This window comes from Macaca mulatta, chromosome 9 (assembly GCF_049350105.2).
Source record: "Macaca mulatta isolate MMU2019108-1 chromosome 9, T2T-MMU8v2.0, whole genome shotgun sequence".
Taxonomy (NCBI): Eukaryota; Metazoa; Chordata; class Mammalia; order Primates; family Cercopithecidae; genus Macaca; species Macaca mulatta.
This window is the reverse complement of record NC_133414.1, coordinates 62,517,616-62,533,350: the sequence shown is the minus strand read 5'-3', so window position 1 is coordinate 62,533,350 and position 15,735 is coordinate 62,517,616. Positions and strand designations below refer to the sequence as shown.

The 15,735-nt window shown below is 47.1% G+C and overlaps 1 pseudogene; it reads left to right on the top strand.

Annotated features, from left to right (window-relative positions):
• The window catches only part of LOC114670089 (BEN domain-containing protein 3 pseudogene), a 68,522-nt pseudogene extending 63,360 nt beyond the window's left edge, over positions 1-5,162 (top strand).
• Positions 5,163-15,735: the final 10,573 nt, after the last annotated feature.

Here is a 15,735-nt window from a genome sequence, read left to right as displayed (position 1 = left end):
AAAATCGTTAGTAGTGACACAAGAATAAATAGCAAATCTAAGTAGCTCTAAAAATGAAACTATAATTAAGGCTTTCCAAATGTAGTGAGTCTAAATCAAATAAAATATTAAAAATCTGAAATGTTTCTAGGAAGAAACATTGAATTCCTAATATAAAATATATCATATGCAATCCCTTTACTGAAAATTGTGAAATTTTATTGAGAGAAATTAAAGACATTCAACAGAAATAAAGATGTACCACGTTCCTATGTAATTCCTGGTATTAGAAGAAAGATTCAGTATTTTAAATAAATCTATATTTGTAATACACTGAAAATCACAATACTGTGATTAGTAATAGCATATGTCTGCATTATATTTGGTGGCAACTGAAAAACTGACTATCAAATGCAAATTAAAATGCCGTGTATAGATAACTTTGAAGAAAAAATATAATGTGAAGACTTCCACTATTTAAGTTTTTATGAATGTATATCAATTATGACATTATGGAAAAGGTACAAGTATAGATATTTCAATGAAACAGAATAGAGAGCTCATAAAGAGAACCACACAATATATTTAGCTGATTTGTGAAAAAATAGTGCTTCAGTACAGTGAGGAAAAGATTCATTTCAATAAATTGTGCTGTCTTTCATACATCCATACAGAGAAAAATGATTATTAACATCCAACCTCACAACAGACACAAAAATTATTTCATATAGAAGCCAATGTGTAACATGAAACAGTACAGCTTTTAAAAAGTAATATAGAGGACACTTCCATGACCTTAAGATTTAAAAAAAAAAGACTCAAAAACTAACCACTGAAGGCTAATAAATAAGATAAAGATAAATAGGTTAATAAATAGTAATAAAGTAACATAAAAAATAAGGATTTGTAATCATAAAATAACTCACTAAGAGTGAAAAGGCAAGCAACGGAATGGGAAATGAAATTTGCTAACATAAATACAGTAAGAACTCTTGATCAAAAGATACTTTTTAAACTCTACAAATGAATTTTTTGGAAAAATAAAATATGGCCAGGTACGGTGGCTCACGCCATTAATCCCAGCACTTTGGAAGGCCAAAGTGGGAGGACCACCTGAGTCCGAGAATTTGAGACTTGTCCGGGCAACACAGTGAGAGACCTCTGCCTCTACCAAAAAAATTTAAACATTTAGCCAGGCATGGTGGCTCTGGCCTGTAGTCCCAGCTACTCCTGAGTAGCCAGGCTATTTTAAGTCTGAGAGGTCAAGGATGCAGTGAGCTCTGATCAACCACTGCACTCCAGCCTGGGTGACACAGTCAGAACCATCTCCAGAAAAAATTGATGTAGAAGAACTTCTAAGAAGTGTGAGTGGACACAGAGGCCAAAGATGCTGCTCTAGGCTGCTCCGTAAATTCCAGGACTTCTGAGAAGCACCCTCTGGACAGTGTCTTCACTGCCCTCCAGGACTCGGCCGGTCAGCAGTGGCCCGCCAGACTCCATCCCCAGCGTGGAGAGGAGGCAGCTGATCCCAGAGGCGCTGCTAGCAGGCATGTGGAACCCGAGAATAGCTCGCCCTGCCGAGGCAATGGAGAGCAGGCCAGCAAGGCAGGAGCTCGGGCTCTGTGTGGCCAGGCAAGGAGGAGCGCTACAACCATGCCACCACCCCTTACTACAAGAAGCCTCTGCATGGCATCTCACACAGGTCATGGAGAAGAAGCCTCCCTCAGGGGACCTGCTAAACACTTATGAGCTCTTCCAGAAGGCAAATGCCAGCAACGGCCCCTTGCTGCTTAGGCTCTTGAATGAGCCACAGAAGTGGGATGGTGGCAGCACTGGGGCGGCCACCAACAGTGACCCTAACATCTACTTCCTGATCCAGAAGATGTTCTACATGCTCAACACCCTCATGTCCAACAGGTCTCAGCTGCACAGCAAAGTGGACCTGCTCTCCCTGAAGGTGAACCCCACTGAGATGGTGGCCAAATTCCAGCCGACCCCCACCACTCCAGAGCAGCTCACAGGCCACGGAGCTCAAGCAGATCATGGACCAGAGCCTGTCAGGCGGGGTCCTGGCCTGCAGCCCGCTGGTGCAGCTCTTCCCCAGGCTCTTCAGCCACAGTCAACTTCTCCTGAGGCTGCAGTGTCTGCAGCTTTGAGGCCAAGTGTAAGCTGGAGTCATTGCACCTGCAGCTCATCCACAACTACATGGAGGACTACTACCCCTCGGTGAAGGACATGGCTGTGTGACAGGCCGAGTGCCTGCCCCAGCTGAATAACTTCTTCAGCCGCTTCCGGGCCCAGCGGGAGATGGAGAAAAGCCAGCCCGGTGGACAGCCTGCCAGCTTCTTTGAGGCTGAGCAGTGGACCTCAGAGATGACGAGGACGGCCTGTCTCTGGACCGGAGCAGCAGCATCGCCTCAGACCATGTGGTGGACATGTAGGACCTCACTGAGTTCCTGGATGAAGCTTCTTCACCCGGCGAGTTTGCTGTCTTCCTCCTTCACTGGCTCTTCTCTGAGCTCTTCGACCATCGCAAGCTGGGCGAGCAGGACAGCTGCTACGGGGACAGCGGTAAGCAGGAGCTGGACCCGCAGAGGCTGCAGATCATCTGCAACAACACAGAGGTCTACTTCCCCCACATGCAGGAGGAGGAGGCCTGGCTGCAATAGTGCACCCAGCGCATCAACGACAAGCTCCAGGGCCTCAGGCTGGACGCAGGCAGCGAAGGCAAGCCCCCCACGTGTCGACTGCTATGACTCCTCCAGCCTGCCCAATGACATCTCAGTAATCAGGGTGGAGGATAGCTTCCAGGGCCAGCGGTGCCGCTCCAAGAAGATCTGGCTGGTACCTATCGACTTGGACAAATTGGAGATCCTCCAGCCCAACTTGGAGGTGCCCGGCACCGACTGCCTGCTCAGCAAGGAGCATCTTCGCAGTATCTACCAGAGCAGCCTGTCCATTGGCAACTTCGCCTCTCACCTGCTGGTGTCCCTGTTCCCCAAGCTCTTCACCCATGAGAACCTGCACAAGCAGTACAGCTGCTGCGGCTCCCTGGGCAAGAGCAGCTGAACCCGTCCTGCATAAAGCTCATTTGCCACTACGTGCACCTGCTCTACCTCTGCACCAAAAATGACCACGTCTGGACCCTGGAGTTCATGGACAACCCGTGCCAGGACACGAGCAGAGGCCCTCCTACCAGCAGCAGTGCAAGGTCCACGTGCTGGCCCCGAGTGCAGAGACATGAGGAGCTATGCAATCAACCCCGAGAGGTTCGGGGAAGAGTTTGAGGGTCCCCTGCTGCCCCCAAGAGGAGCAGCAAGGACTTTCTCAAGACTCCCTTGGATGAGGTGGTGGTCCCTTGACCAGCTTCCAGTACCCTCTCCCTACCTCCCTACCTGCTGTCCGACAAGGAGCTGCGTGAGATCATGCAGCACAGCCACTCCCTGGGCAACTTTGCCGCAGGGCTCCTCCACCACAGAGAACCTCCGGCTGCAGTACAACCATTTCCGGGCTTGCAACAAGAAGCAGCGGGACCCTATGCAGCTGCCGCTCATCTGCCACAACGGGGAAGCTGTCTGCCCCGTGGAGGAGATGGGGCACTGCAAATGTATCCCCAGCATCGACGAGCGGTGCCGCTGCCCTAACAGGAAAAAATGCCACATCCTCAAGAAAGTGGAGAAGTGAAGGCCCGTGGCCTGCCCAGAGACGGGGTCACCAGAGACTGAGCAATGCTCGGGAGCATGCCTATGGCATCCACAGACAGGCACGTTATGTCGGTGGGGTGTGGCTGACTGCACTTACACACGCGAACACCCAACCACAAGAAAGAAGCCTTGAGTTTGGTCTCTTGTCCTTACGACTTCTGTCCTGTGTTCCTGGCGGCGCAGCCTGAGTGTGGGGAGCACAGGCTGTGAGAGCCGGGACTAGTGTGTAGGGGTCCTCTCTCCCTGGTCGTGTCCTCCCCAGCCCCTCACAACTTCAAATGCAAACTCAGCAGCTCTCTTGCTCCTCTTCCCGTATTTTACAGCTTCAATTTTTATCCATTTTTTTTTTTAATGAAAAAGAAAACCTTAAAAAAAAATCACTGGGCTCTTTGGGGGCCATTTTACTTAGAAAAAAATCTTTTTAAAAGCGCCGTCTTCAGGCCAAGTGTGGTGGCTCATGCCTGGAATCCCAGCACTTTGGGAGACCAAGGCAGGTGGGTTACCTGAGGGCAGGAGTTCAGGACCAACCTGGCTAACATGGTGAAACCTCATTTCTACTTAAAAAAAAAAAAAAAAAAAAAAGCAAAAATTAGCCAGCTGTGGTGGCAGGTGCCTGTAATCCCACCTACTCGGGAGGCTGACAGGAGAATCACTTGAACTCGGAAGGCAGAGGTTGCAGTGAGCCGACGTAGCGCCACTGCACTCCAGCCTGGGCAACAAGAGCAAAACTCCATCTCAAAATAACAAATAAATAAATAAATAAAAGTGCCATGTTCGTGTACAATGGCTAATCATAGCTTCAGGTGGCATGGATACTGATTTTCACCAATCTTGTCTTTTACATCTGATTCTGGAAGAGTCAAGAGGCCTCTTGGATGGCAGTAGAGGGGATGGAATAGTGTGAAGTCCTTTGCGGCCATGTGTAAGATTTCCCTTCTGCTCCGGTCCCTCGGAAGGCTTCCATCCAGCTTGGCCGGTCCGTCAGGCATGTGGGTAAAATGTGGTGCTCACTCTGTAGAGGAGAACACTCGATAATAATGATATGAATGTAGAAAGCCATGGAAACATGTCTGCAGTGTCTTCATTTGAGCTGTGTCCTACCACTGTCCCCATTCCCTCTCCACACATGGCTGCTTGTTGGAGATTCTGGGTTCTGGGAGCTGTGTAGTGACTTCCGCAAACCCCGGTGTTAGCTCCTCCAGGCAGCACCACATCCTCGTTCCCCAGCGTGGGCCCATGTCTGGGCCCCTCTTGGGGATACCAGGCATTGGAAGGACACAGGTCATCTCGGATAGGGCACCCATGTCCCTTCCCAGAGTCCACTCAGAACTTTCCCCTTGGACCCCCTAGAAAGTTCTGCTGTCCTACACCTGGCCACCCCTGGGCTTTGGGAGACACAAGTCTTCTCTCCCCACTGACTGGAAATGTCAGACTCCTGCAGGCCAGCTGCACGCTTTCCAGGAGCAGCAACCAGGAAATTCCCCAACAGGTAAAATCTTTAAAAATGACACTTTTACCTACCTACCTTTGGGGTCCAAATGCCTAAGAGGGAAAGGAAGCAGTCTAACCAGAGTCCAGGAAAATTAACTGAATCACATGGGGTAGACATAAAACCCCTGTGGGAATATTACAGGTTCAATAACCTAATGGCTTAGTATTTTGCTACTTTAAAATGCAGAGATAACAGAAACAATCTGAATATTCCTCATACAGCTGGTAAGGACTTCAGTTCCAGTGGCCATATAATTTTGCCTGTACCCAGGGGCAGTTTTAAAAATATAACATCAGATTTTAAGCAACGTAAAGTTGCTAATCTAACTTACAAATTTGTTCTTGTGTCATTTACAGATTATTTCTCTTGAAACCGCAAACCTGAATTACTGAAATCTAGAAAGGCACAGGGACTTACTCTGTCACACACAGCTACTCATGCACATACACACTGTTACTAAAAGCTGAAGTGAGATGAACGGGGCCTACATGAAAAACAAGTTCAACTTCTTTGTGCCTGGAAAGAAGGGACTGGAGCAGCCAGGAGACTCACTTTCCCTCATCGCTTGGGCCCTTCTCTATGCTTAGTCTCTCCAGCACATGCACACAGCAGGCACACACAGGCGCCCAACAAAGACAGCTGTGGCCCTCTCTCCACCTTCCCTGCGGGTTGTTGGCGGTGAGGGGTCCCATGAAATTTGTTCTGGTTTCTAGGATGTAAACAAGAAGACTCCAAGCCATGAATTGCCCTGCTTTCTAGAGGATGAAATGTTGACCCTGCAACTTTAGAAGCACAATCATTTATTAGTAACTTTTTTGAAATTCCCATCTACCCATGTCAGAGAAGTTCAACAAGTTCTCAGAATTAAGTATGTCTGTCTGTAACTTAGAGCATGCTCAGTTTTTGGAAACCATATTTCAATGATTTTCTTAACATCCTTCACGTGTAGGGCTTTTCCCCCCCAAATCTTACAGCCCCTTTCTGTGAAGAGAAATTGACACATCCTGGGAACTATTCCTGTCCCTCTGGACTGTCGTCAGGAAACGCTTGCAGGTCCTGTGCCCTGTCTATATCATGTCCTCACTTCTCCATCCATATGGGTAGCTCCAGTGGGCATTTTTTTTATTTTAAACTTTTTGCACAAAGCAATAGAACTACAAAATACTGATTTTTCAAAATTTAATGTATTCCATGAAATCTGCTCACAATCCCTTTCCTTCCCCCATCTAAATTCTTTGGTTTTTACTTGTTTGTCTTTTGGATTTTTTTTTTTTTTTTGTCTTGTATCCCAGACTAAAAAATTAGCACAGACACGTTTTGATGTTGAGTGAACTAGTAAGTCACAGTAGGTGGTAAGTTCATTGGTTTCCCTGTTAGTAAGGTTTTAAAGAATGAAGATAGTCATGAATGTACAGAGTGTTCACACCCTGCTTCAGTTCACCTTGGCTGTGTCTACATGACGACAAATGTTTGACAGGGAATAAAGTCGTGTCTGGTGTCATTTGTACTAGTGCGCCCCTCCCCCTTCATTGTTGGCTCCAAACCTTCCTTTTCTTTTATGTTTGTTGTTGGAGAGGGAGGACCACATCAGTAGCAATCATCAACCAGTGGGATCTACTTAGTGGTGAGCGGACTGGCCGTTTAATTGGTAGTTGCTGGCCTGACCACGTGGGTTCCTGTAAGATGGCCTCAGTTTCCAACATTCCCCCCAAATGTTTGCTTCTTGCCCAATCAAAAGGGGATCTTGAGACTCCCAAGTGGAGGTCATGAGCTTGCGCCCTGCCTGACTGTGCAGACAGACTGTATGGATATATGAAGTGGGGGTGGAGGCCAAGGGGCTATTACTGCTGTTTGGAAATATTTGCCTCTGTAGATCCAAGCTTAGTGGTTTTGTGACATCCTAGTACTAGCAAATCCTGTACAAAGTGGGTATCAGAGTTAATACTGTGAGGAGACAAAGTAGTGAGAATAGTTTTGCTAAAAATAATGAAATATCACATATTGTCTGCATTTTACCATTGATTTGAGTGCATCCTTAGAAAACCTTAATGTATTAAAAACCCAGGACATTTTTGGAAATCGTATGCTCTCTAGCAACTTTGTGTGAATTTTGATACAAACTGTTTATGAGTTACATAAAATGTTATAAAAATAGAAAAAAAGAGGAAATTATCCTATATTCCCCTGGTAGAAGCACAGACCACACACTCACAGCTCTACAATGGACACACAGCCACCACATTTCCTCAATAAATTCACACTCTTCAGATTACACAAACTCAAACATGCAGATGCCTGCATAACACACTCACAATATACTCACAGATCCAAATACGCACATGGCCGTGTACTCCCAAATACAAACATACACAAGCCTCCATCTTGAAAACTCTAAATATTCTGTCCATATCCTCAGGTTATATACATATAGTTATAACACCCAAATACACCCAGCCATCTCTCTGCCTCCAAATTCTTCACACCAAAAATGTACACCTAAATTCTCATCTAGACACCGTGAGCATAGATAAAACTCCTCTGCTCTGAATACACACAAATCCAACACACAAAGCATTAAAACATAGAACATTACCTTCCTTTTCAAATGTATGTACACACATTCACAATATCTCACAGTACCGTCAAAATACACAGAACCACCCCCAGCACACAAATACACACACACACACACATACACACACACCATTCAAATAGGAACATATAACTATCCAGTACCCTGAGAATAAACCCAAAACCCACTATGCTTCTGTAATATACTAAAAACTCACCTATATTCCCCTAAAAACACATTTCCAACACCACTGAATATTTAACCTACTTAACCTACCTACATATGTGTCTTAGATACATAACACATACACATGACACAGAATACAAATACCCAAAACAGATACAAATCCCCAAAATGTGTTAGTATAAAAACATCCCACACCAGCCAATGCCTCCCTTGTCACACAGCAGCCTTCACACACCTAAACACCCTCCCTCATCAACTCCCCATACTCCTTAGTAAAATATAAACACAGCAATGGAACATGTTCTGAACACAATAGGGCAGATGTATCACTATGAAGACAATTCATGGTCCTTCTCTGTGGTGTCTCTGAGAGATTATATATCCCTAGTCGATTTAACTCAAGTAAGGCCACATGACTTGTTATGGCAAATGAAATGTGAGCAGAAATGCCATGTATGACTCTGAGCAGAAGAAATCCTTCTAGTTCTGTCCCAAATGAGGCTGCTCCATCCATCTGGATCCAAGGCAGAGGACCAGTAACTGATCAAAGCCAACCAATGGAGGACACGTAACATACATGAGAAACCTATGTTGTTGGAAGTCAGTGAGATGCAGAATTATTTGTTTGTTACATCAGATAATCTGGGATATTCTGATGGATGACCCACCAAAACATAGAGAAACACCACACTGCACGTGCACACATACACACACGTGCGCACGCACATGCACACACACACATCCTCTCAAAACTCCCCAAATATGCGTCCTCAATATCTACAGTTAGAAATACACATCTACAACCTTCCATGATCCAAATAAATGCACAGACACACCAACTCCCAATCTCCAAATGCATATAGTAGACACTCCAGCCTTCTCAGGCCAGCTGCATAAAACCTGCACAAGTTATGAATTCACACATCCCTCATCCCACAGAATTGAACACATACTTCACATAACCTTACCCTCCTTCAAATACATGTACATGCTCCCTATCCATACTCTGAATATCCACATAAACTACCCACAGTTTAGAACACATATAATCCAAATGAATCCTCACATTATACACAAAACTCCAACTCTACCACAAACATATGTGGTGGCTTTACCCTGTAATATATACACAGCCACTCACACTCCCTAAATTCATACATACAAAGTCCAACTTTGTATGCACAGACACACTACCCTAAACATACAGACCTCCACCTCCTACAGTCCTGAACACACAGACACACGCATTTGTTTTCCACCCTCAGACTACAAATGAAGAAATGGATTCAAGCTGAACAGAGGCAGACTGTGGTGGATGCGGACATCAGCCACCTAGATCCCTCCTTGATGAATGACTTGTTTCACCAATTGTTGGGAATGCTGTTGGAAGATAGACTCAGGCCCTCCCAGGGTTGCTTCAGCTATGGAGAACACCCATGCTGCGTTCTCTCCTCTTTCTGGGGAAGCTTCATATCCAGTGGCTAATCGAAGCAGGTGTAAAGTGGCTGACTAAGGACAGTTCTATTGAGACATTTTAGTCCCACAGCAGCATATGGGGTCAGGTGAGACTGCTTGGGGTCCCGAGTCATAGTTTAACTTCTCCTTCAATGCAACTATGCTCCCTTCTTTCACTTAGGTTAAAAGGCAAAACATTATACTCATAAACTCTCAGGGACTGAACTAAGGGTGCCCAACCTGGGACCACATTCTTTGATTCCTTCATTCAATGATTATTTTATTTTATATTAAATAAGAGCGAGATAGAGTCTCGCTCTGTCACCAGGCTAGAGTGCAATGGCGCAGTCTTGGCTCACTGCAACCTCCACCTCTCAGGTTCAAGTGATTCTCCAGCGTCAGCCTCCAGAGTAGCTGGGATTACAGGCACACTCCACCACACCCAGCTAATTTTCTTGTATTTTTAGTAGAGACAGGTCACCATGTTGGCCAGGATGGTCTCGATCTCCCGATCTCATGATCTGCCTGCCTCAGCCTCCCAAAGCGCTGGGATTACAGGTGTGAGCCACCGCGCCCAGCCCATTCAATGATTACTTGTTAAGCATCAACAAATACAACCTATTAAGCATCAACAAATACAATCATGACTACTCTCTTAGGGAGACTACATCCCATGGAAGTAAACAGATAATAAATACATATACTATGAATATAAACACATACACACAGTTTCCTGGAGATGTACAGTCAGCAATTAGATTAAGCAACTCACTTGTCTCTGTAGAGACTTGTCTCTGTAGAGACAAGTGAGGGACTAAAAATACAGATTTGAGGAAAAATGCAAAGGAGAGAGTACATTCCCTCATATAAAATTGTTTCTACTGCTGAGGTTTCCTGCTCACGGGGTATCTGCAATTTTGGCATGAGGTACACGTTCATTTTCAGGTCTATCCATTATTTACTGTGGTAATATTGCAGATCGGCAGATTACTGCAGAATCCAGTGGACTGAAACCATAAGCATTCACATCAGGTCTCTGAGGGTCAGTGATTTGGCTTGGCTCTGCTGGGTGGTCCTTCTGCTCCAGTCTGTTCCCCGGTTCTTTATTGACTCCTTGCTGCAGACACTGTAGTGGGTGCCCCAGAGGATTCTAAGGTGAATAGGCCAGCTCCCTGTGTCTGAGGTTTCAGTCCTATAGGAGCAGACGTTTCCAGCATTAATTTTGCTGTGAGACAGAGCTTCAAGTTGGGGATTTAGGGGCAAGAGTAAGGAGCCCGTATTCCCCTGGGGCCATCCGAAGAGGAGGCTCTGAGTGTGGATGAGAGGGGGCCTATACTAGGGAAATGGGAAGTTATGTTCCGTATGGACTAGTAATCACATTAGCTAACAGTTATGCCATATGCACCTACAGTATAGCATTCACTGCTCCAAGCACTTTACATGTATGAATGCCAAGCTTTATAACCCTGTGGAGTTAGCACTATTATCTCCATTTTACAGATAAGTAAGTTGAGGCTCAGAGAGGTTAAAATACTTGCCCAAGGTCACAAAGGTCAGGTATACACTGGGGCTTCTGGGATTTGAGCCAGCAGTCTGGTTCCAGAGCCTGTACCCTTGACCTGACCATGGTTGCCCCTTGAGAAACTTCCCTGCCACTGTGGGAGTGCTGAGTGCAGAGAAGGCATTTCATATGGGAAGTGACATTTCAGTTACATCTTCTGGCAATGAGGGTCCCCAACAGTAAGGGGTCCTCATGGGGGAGGATCACCCAACCACAGCCCTTTCCAGTGTCCACTGTCAACACAGCAGCTGTCTCCTTGCTGGGAGAACACCACATCTCCCACTGCCTGCTTCCCATGCTGGGCCTAGGCTTGTCCCTCCTGGGACACCTCCAGCTACATCTGCCTCCACCTCTCTTTAGGAACCGGGGGTGACTCCCAAGAGAAGGCCCTGGGCTCCTTAAATATCCCAATTCTAACCTGCAGACACCATGGATATACTTATTACTCAAAGGATGCTTCAATAAAGGTTTGATCTGCAAGAAGGACCTAGACCACTGAGCCCCAAGCTGACATTCCCCCAGTGTTCCCTACTTACAGCCCCAGGAAACGAGTCTGGGAAAGGAAGGAGAGGCTGGGGACTCTTGTGTTGTGGGTAGGGGGACTTCACATGCCATGACATGCCCCCTCCACCTCTCTGTGCAATCAGAGCCTGCCTCCCACTCCATTCCCGACCCCCAGCTCTCTCTGCTCTGTTCCTAGTGTTCGCCTGGCTGGCCCATTCTGCCTTCCCTGGTCTTGCCTGCTGAGTCTCCTTCCTTTGATCCCAGACTCCTGCAGTGGGCATCAGAACAGCCTCCTTTGAAGGGGCAGTTCCTCAGTGGCCTCACTGTTTACTTCTGAGTGTCCTCGGACTCACTACTGTGTCACTATAGAGCACCAGGGCCCAGTGAGGACTGAGATGGGAACAGATCCTTTTTCCTATAAGCTCCTGGGAAACAGAACAGTCAGGGGCTTCTAAGGAGCTGCACAGAGGGGCCACACAGCACACAGCTGAGGAAATCTTCTGCTCATACAGAGAAGGGGGTGGGTGCAGGATATGTTTCATGACATACACTCTTCAAAAATATTGAGCCCAGAACAAATGGCTCAGGCTGACCTCAGCGAATCTAGCAATTTTCATTCATGCAACCTGCAAGGGAGATTTTCTGTGCTGATTCAAGACCAAGAGACACATGTACTTCTGCCCTGAAACTCAGGATCCATGACTTCCTATTTCAAAACAAAGAAATCCAAGATCTACCCGGTATACATTGCAGTGCATTTTTATTTAAGACATATATTATAAAAGCAGACAGAGCTCCATTCTGCCAATGAAACACAACACAACTAGTACAACATACCCTCATTATGTTCGGGTAGGACATGAGGGGGCAGCGAGAGCCACCAGGAATCCATTTGTACCACAGGAAAGAGGCTATTAAAACATTAAAGGAAGTGATGTTGGCACATTTTATTGGCAGGAGGATTCACCATGAGGAAGAAAAGGCCAGAAGGCAACTCCCGGTAAGGAGCAAGGCCCACAAATCCTTGGGTGAGTCTGAGGGAGGAGCTGGTGGCTGTGGGGTCAGCAGGTGGACACCTCCATCACGTGGCTCCCTCTGCTGGGCTTGTGGTCCCCTCTGCTGGGCTTGTGGCCCCATGTGCAATAAAGAAAATACGGAAGGTTGGGTCACCCATTCAGAAACATGAAGCTGGCCAGGTGTAGTGGCTCACGCCTGTAATCCCAGCACTTTGGGAGACCGAGGCGGGTGGATCACCTGAGGTCAGGAGTCTGAGACCAGCCTGGCCAACATGGCAAAACCCTGTCTTTACCAAAAATACAAAATTAGCTGGGCATGGTGGTGCATGCCTGTAATCCCAGCTACTCTGGAGGCTGAGGCAGGAGAATTGCTTAGAACCCAGGAGGTTGCAGTGAGCCGAGATCATGCCACTGCACTCCAGCCCGGGCAACGAGGGAGACTCTGTCTCAGAAAAAAAAAAGGAAAAGAAAAGAAAGAAGAAGCTGAGACGTGATTGCCACTCCAGGGGCATCCTGAGCCTTTGGAAAGAAAGGAGAACCCATCCACAGGGTTCTCAGAAACATTAGAGCCACATTTTCTCAGGGGGGCTTCCCTGTGTCTCCAGACCCCAGCTCCCAGTACTCCTCAGGACAGAACCTGCCCAGCTCTGCCCGTGTCACTTCACTGACCCCAGCCCTGCCAGGCTTCTCCCACATCTGCAGGGCCAGCACCCAGTGTGCTCAGAGAGTGGGGACCCAGAACCAGATGAACACATCAGGAGGAACCGAATCCATTCTCTCTTGGGGTCCTGAGCCTCCCGGTGACAGAAGATCCAGGAGATGTGAGTGGGAGGCTGCGCTAACAGGATCTAACATCATGCTCCAGATTGCTGAAGGGACACAGATCAGAGCCTCCTCTCCTTGACTCTACCCTCTTCACTCCTTAGCACCAGGCCCGGCTGTACATCCCTGCCGAGTTGCAACTAAGACCTCTGCCTGCAGCTCAGGAGTGCCCCAGACAGGAGCACAAGAGGAGGCTCACCCCCACCCACAACCCAGGCTGGAGCGAATCTGGCTGCCCAGGCTCTGTGACTGGCTTCTGCCCCAGGACCTAAGCCCATGTAAACTCAGGCTTCCTTGGCCTGCCCACTCCAGGCCCAGGTTCTAAAGGTGTGCTCCCCACCACTTGTTGCTCCTCCACTTTATCCCTAGAATTATAGCCCAGTTCTAGGTAGGACTGTCAAGCTCTGCCCAATGCCTTCCACGAGAAATCAGATTCAGGTCCTTGTGCCTGAAGACTCCTTGTCAAGACTCTAGATGACACCTTCTCCAAGAGCAGATAAGGAGTCACCTTGGGCTCCTCAGGCTGAGTATACGTTTTCTGTAGGGAACTTCAGAAAGAAATGGTCAACATTCATTCCTCACTTCACCAGAGAAAGAAGAAAATGTCACATGCCTTGGATTCCCTCTTTTTACCATGACTCCACTGAGACAAAACTCCTAACACAGAAACCAACACGTATTCTCAACATTGGGTATCTGCTGGAGGTCCTGCCTTAGCCCCAAAGCCTCAGGTTTCCATGGGGACAGGTTGGTTGAGAACTGGTGGCCCAGCTCTCAGCCTGACACCCAACAGTATCCCCACCCAGGGGGCAGATGGCAGTGCAGGCACAGGTTCTGCAGGCTTTCATCTTGTGGAACCTATGTTAGAGGGTGTCCTCGTCACTCGCCATGCCCCAGAGGAATCAGCAGGGACATCAGGACTGAGAGAACACATGGCACATCTGACCTCCTGCCCTGGAAACCCCACATCTTTCTGACTGTGCCCATCACATGGACAATATCTGGGAAAGTTCTGCTCTGCACAGTGTTCTGTCTACCAGGCCCACCCATCTGAGGATCCAGATGCTAGGAACATACAGATACCGAAGGAGCAACCACCTGCCTAAGCTGCAGGTACCCCTGCATCCATCTGCAGGAGGAAGGCCAGAAACCACCATATATAAGGATTCTTTGGCCCTAAAGAATGAATCAAGTATTTAGGAGCAACACAGTGATGCAGAATGACCCACCCTTGTCATTCTACACATAGAATCCCCAGTATACACACCCATTAAAGCCTCAAGATTCTTGCTTCATACAAACATCTGCTTACAGATCCTAAACACACACACACACCCCAGTGGTGTGTTGCTAACTGCTTAATAAAATGCTCTCCAGGGGGAAATCGGAAAGCCTAGATTTGTGCTGCTTATGTGGTGTAAATATCTCAGCATGACTAATTTTAAACTACCAACCTAATGCCACTGAACACAGAGCTGAAAAGAGATGTGCCGTGCCCAGTGGCTACCCCAAGAAGCAAAAGCCAGCTCCAGCACAGCCACGACCTTTCATAGGAATACGTGTACACAATCTACCTGCACCCTGAGTAGGACCCTCAACTCTCACCCCAAATATACAAACAAAACCGCCAAACTACGTACCTCCGGAACACAACCTCCTCATGTATCCTGAACAGACACACACAACTAAGATAGGATAGGGTGGTCATAGCCTCCATTAAAGAAGAACAAACTTAATTAAACAAATGAAGAGAACAAACCATCTGACAGTGCACAAGGAGGTCCTGAGTAAGGAGGTGGAAAAGAAGAAGGAAAATCCCCAAATTCACACAAGTGTGAAAACCCATGATTAGTGTCCCTGGCTTGACCGATGCTCATTATAACAGTGAAAAACACACCCTTGGGTAGAGATTTAAGATGTTAATGATTCACGTGATATAGGCACTAACGTGTGCAGCAATAACGCATGCGCGTCCAGAAAACCACCCAGAGCGTGCTTAACAGTGACATCCCTTCCCACCCCTTCATGAATAGTCATGTAAGGCTCCCATAAAGGAGGTTTCCCCAGCATCAGTCAATGCTGTCTCACCTTTGAGCAGCACACTCTGATCGGCTGTCAGAGTGTACGTTCGCTTTGCAGTAACCTCTCTTGCTTACTTTTATGTTGGACTCGCTCTCAAAGTAAGACTTCTTTTGTGCAGCAAAGTCAAGAACCTGAACCAGCCCACCAGCAACACAACTGCTACCTGTACCTGTACCCTAACTACATGGTACAGTAGATGGACTGCCCAATAACTACGCAAATTTATAGACAAAACTCTACCCGCCCCAAATGCTCACATCACAACTAAAACCATGTATGTACATATATATGTGCCCAAATACAAATATGTACAATGAACACAGTACCCATATATACTGTGAACCCTGAAAGGGCTAATCCTT